Raw genomic sequence first — 5,000 nt, forward strand, 5'->3', positions numbered from 1 at the left:
CCCCCTACGTCAGCGCAAGAGAGAGAGAGTAAGCTGGATAGCTTCTCAGCCATCTGCCAATAGCGTCCCTTGTATGAAATCAACTGGGCAAACCAACTGAGGAAGCATGTACCAGAAATTAAAAGACCCATTGTCCGCAGAAACCCGCGAAGCAGCGAAAAATCCGCGATATATATTTAAATATGCTTACATATAAAATCCGCGATGGAGTGAAGCCGCGAAAGGCGAAGCGCGATATAGCGAGGGATCACTGTATATCTATATCTATACATATTAATAAAAGGCAAAGCCCTCACTGACTGACTGACTCATCACTAATTCTCGAACTTCCCGTGTAGGTGGAAGGCTGAAATTTGGCAGGCTCATTCCTTACAGCTTACTTACAAAAGTTAGGCAGGTTTCATTTGGAAATTCTACGCGTAACTGGAACCTGTTTTTTGTCCATATACTGTAATGGAGGAGGCAGAGTCACGTATCGCGTCATCACGCCTCCTACGTAATCACGTGAACTAAAAACAAGGAAGAGATTTACAGCACGAGTCAAACGCGGGAACGAAGGTAAATGACGTTAATTTTTGAGTGTCTTTTAATACTGTGTAAGCATACATATTAACATATGTGCAATTAAACGTGTGCATTTACGGGGTGATTTCTCAGGCTTAAAAGCTCGCCTTTTACTAAAAAGGTAAATGGAAACTGTTTTCATTTTGAAGGGCACAAACCACGTTAGATTTCAGACGTTAAACGCGCAAAAATGTCAGTACACCAGATAAATAAGCGCAACATATTATCAGTTGTATTGTATGCTTACAATACATATAGAAATGTGTTAATCGTTAACTAATATTATGGGATGGTGTTTTTCGACTCGCGCCTTGATTTAAACGATTGCATTTCTTGGTGCGTTTGCATAGCTTATTGTCAATATCTTTACACCTCTTTTTAAGACTTAATTTAAAAAGGTTTTCTTTTCTTCTTAATTAAAATTTAAAAGCAATACTTCACCGCTGCTAAGCCCCTCTAGCGCTGACGTCCGAGGTTCGATTACCGTAAGCAAGTGCAGTGAGTGTGTACGCCTGATGAGCCAAGAATAAGGGGGAAAGACGTGTCGCGTACTCTTTGCATTATTTGACAGTAAACTATTGTCAACCATTCTATGATCTGCTTCTCACAACTGAAGGCACCGTGGCTGATGTTGCCTCACTTGCTGGCCAACCATAAGCGTTACCTGGTAGGTAACCAGCCACTCACTTCACTCCCTTACGGGAATCGAACCTCTGAGGTTTTCTTTTCTTCTTAATTAAAATTTAAAAGCAATACTTCACCGCTGCTAAGCCCCTCTAGCGCTGACGTCCGAGGTTCGATTACCGTAAGCAAGTGCAGTGAGTGTGTACACCTAATGAGCCAAGAATAAGGGGGAAAGATGTGTCGCGTACTCTTTGCATTATTTGACAGTAAACTATTTTCAACCATTCTATGATCTGCTTCTCACAACTGAAGGCACCGTGGCTGATGTTACCTCACTTGCTGGCCAACCATAAGCGTTACCTGGTAGGTAACCAGCCACTCACTTCACTCCCTTACGGGAATCGAACCTCGGACGTCAGAGCTACAGGCAAAGCCCCTAAAATTGCGCCACGACGTGTGGTTCGTTTATTTGACAACATGTAGATCGGGGTAATTACATTCACGGCATTCGTAGTCTGATTCACAATCTGATTGTATGGGTGGTTACCTACCAGGTAACGCTTATAGTTGGCCAGCAAGTCAGCTCGAAGTGATCACTCGAGTGAAGGCAGCTTCACAAAAAAACAGATCCTTAACAAACTGTTATTAGTATATTTTCCCTCAATTTAAAAAGGTTTTCTGTTCTTCTTAATAAAAAATTTAAAAGCGGTACTTCGCCGGTGCGAAGCGCGTGGATTTGACCGACTGACACATACAGACATATTCATGAGTGCAGGTACTTCGGAAAGAAAGCACCGTGTAAACCTAAAGTTTAAATTAATTTCATAGACCTACAAAAGGTTGCCATTCATTTGAGGCAAGATTGCTTTTCTTCTGTACAACTATACGTTGCATTCTCAAGAGTGTGCTTGCATGGCTTCGGATATAGATATATATACAGTGGTGTGAAAAACTATTTGCCCCCTTCCTGATTTCTTATTCTTTTGCATGTTTGTCACACAAAATGTTTCTGATCATCAAACACATTTAACCATTAGTCAAATATAACACAAGTAAACACAAAATGCAGTTTTTAAATGATGGTGTTTATTATTTAGGGAGAAAAAAAATCCAAACCTACATGGCCCTGTGTGAAAAAGTAATTGCCCCCTTGTTAAAAAATAACCTAACTGTGGTGTATCACACCTGAGTTCAATTTCCGTAGCCACCCCCAGGCCTGATTACTGCCACACCTGTTTCAATCAAGAAATCACTTAAATAGGAGCTGCCTGACACAGAGAAGTAGACCAAAAGCACCTCAAAAGCTAGACATCATGCCAAGATCCAAAGAAATTCAGGAACAAATGAGAACAGAAGTAATTGAGATCTATCAGTCTGGTAAAGGTTATAAAGCCATTTCTAAAGCTTTGGGACTCCAGCGAACCACAGTGAGAGCCATTATCCACAAATGGCAAAAACATGGAACACTGGTGAACCTTCCCAGGAGTGGCCGGCCGACCAAAATTACCCCAAGAGCGCAGAGACGACTCATCCGAGAGGTCACAAAAGACCCCAGGACAACGTCTAAAGAACTGCAGGCCTCACTTGCCTCAATTAAGGTCAGTGTTCACAACTCCACCATAAGAAAGAGACTGGGCAAAAACGGCCTGCATGGCAGATTTCCAAGACGCAAACCACTGTTAAGCAAAAAGAACATTAAGGCTCGTCTCAATTTTGCTAAGAAACATCTCAATGATTGCCAAGACTTTTGGGAAAATACCTTGTGGACTGATGAGTCAAAAGTTGAACTTTTTGGAAGGCAAATGTCCCGTTACATCTGGCGTAAAAGGAACACAGCATTTCAGAAAAAGAACATCATACCAACAGTAAAATATGGTGGTGGTAGTGTGATGGTCTGGGGTTGTTTTGCTGCTTCAGGACCTGGAAGGCTTGCTGTGATAGAAGGAACCATGAATTCTACTGTCTACCAAAAAATCCTGAAGGAGAATGTCCGGCCATCTGTTCGTCAACTCAAGCTGAAGCGATCTTGGGTGCTGCAACAGGACAATGACCCAAAACACACCAGCAAATCCACCTCTGAATGGCTGAAGAAAAACAAAATGAAGACTTTGGAGTGGCCTAGTCAAAGTCCTGACCTGAATCCAATTGAGATGCTATGGCATGACCTTAAAAAGGCGGTTCATGCTAGAAAACCCTCAAATAAAGCTGAATTACAACAATTTTGCAAAGATGAGTGGGCCAAAATTCCTCCAGAGCGCTGTAAAAGACTCATTGCAAGTTATCGCAAACGCTTGATTGCTGTTATTGCTGCAAAGGGTGGCCCAACCAGTTATTAGGTTCAGGGGGCAATTACTTTTTCACACAGGGCCATGTAGGTTTGGATTTTTTTTTCTCCCTAAATAATAAAAACCACCATTTACAAACTGCATTTTGTGTTTACTTGTGTTATATTTGACTAATGGTTAAATGTGTTTGATGATCAGAAACATTTTGTGTGACAAACATGCAAAAGAATAAGAAATCAGGAAGGGGGCAAATAGTTTTTCACACCACTGTATATATGTATGTATTTCTATATATAAATATGCAAGCTTATAAGTACTGCCTTACTTCTCTTTAAGAAAGGAAGATGTAATGATACTTGATTTAAACGATTCCATGTCTTCCTGGGTTTGCTTAGCTTATTGTCAATAACTTTACACCTTTTTTTAAGACTTATTGACTGAAACAGGCTTTCACGAAAAAAGTTAGGGCTTTGCTACAGGATACACCCTCCACAAGTTAAGCAAGTAAAAATAAAATATATATTTCTGTTTTATTTAAACCTTTAAAGTTCGTATGCATAGCCCCATTAAGCTGTTTTATTTTTTTTTTCTTTCTTCAGTAATATTTAATCTCCTTAAAGAATAAGAACATATCCATTTTACTTTTTTTGTATCTCTTTAGTAATATTTTAGTGTAAAAGGATAACCAGTATTTAAACCTTTTATGTACTTTATAAATTTATTTTACACAATGTTGAAAAATTAATAAGAAAGCTACATATTTTGGCAGCTGCTGCTTTAATTTTCAATTAAATGAAAAAACCTCTCCAAGAGAAAACGTCAATGAAGAAGAAACAGTTTGCACTATCTAAAAATGAGAAACCCTCATTTATAAAAGTTTGCTGCAGATGACTTAACTGAAAATAAATGAATAGTTCCTATGTGTATAATACATATTTATCTATTTTACTTATGCCTTTATTCCAGCAACTTGCAACATCTGAGGTACAATTTGTTACATTACTTTTGTTTTTTGCAGCACAGGCAGGTGAAGTGACTTCCTCAGGGTCACACAGTGGTGTCAGTACCAGGATTTGAACTGACAAGCTCCGGGTTTACTGAAATATTACTGAAGAAAGAAAAAAAACGAAAACGGGCAAATAGGGCTATGCATACAGCGCTATATCCTAAATACAGGAGCCAATAAGTAGATATGTGTATATACAGTATATATATATATATATGTGAATGTATGTATGTATATATGTCTATATTTATATCTATCTATCTATCTATCTATATATATATATATATATATATGTAGATATGTCAATTTGTATATGTATATAGATATATATGTATATGTAGATATGTGTATATGTAGATATTTATATATATGTATATGTTTATGTATATATATGGTTACATAACCTCTTTAACACACTACTTCTCCGCTGCGAAGCGTGGGTATTTTGCTAGTATATATATATATATATATATATATACACACACACATATATACATACCCGATACATATACACATACATA

At 38.2% G+C, this 5,000-nt stretch overlaps 1 protein-coding gene across 2 annotated transcripts in view; it reads right to left on the bottom strand.

Moving 5' to 3' along the window:
• The window catches only part of aass (aminoadipate-semialdehyde synthase), a 97,271-nt gene that overhangs the window by 52,333 nt on the left and 39,938 nt on the right, over positions 1-5,000 (bottom strand). The gene's annotated exons all lie outside the window — the stretch shown is intronic.

This window comes from Erpetoichthys calabaricus, chromosome 1, assembly GCF_900747795.2.
Source record: "Erpetoichthys calabaricus chromosome 1, fErpCal1.3, whole genome shotgun sequence".
Taxonomy (NCBI): Eukaryota; Metazoa; Chordata; class Cladistia; order Polypteriformes; family Polypteridae; genus Erpetoichthys; species Erpetoichthys calabaricus.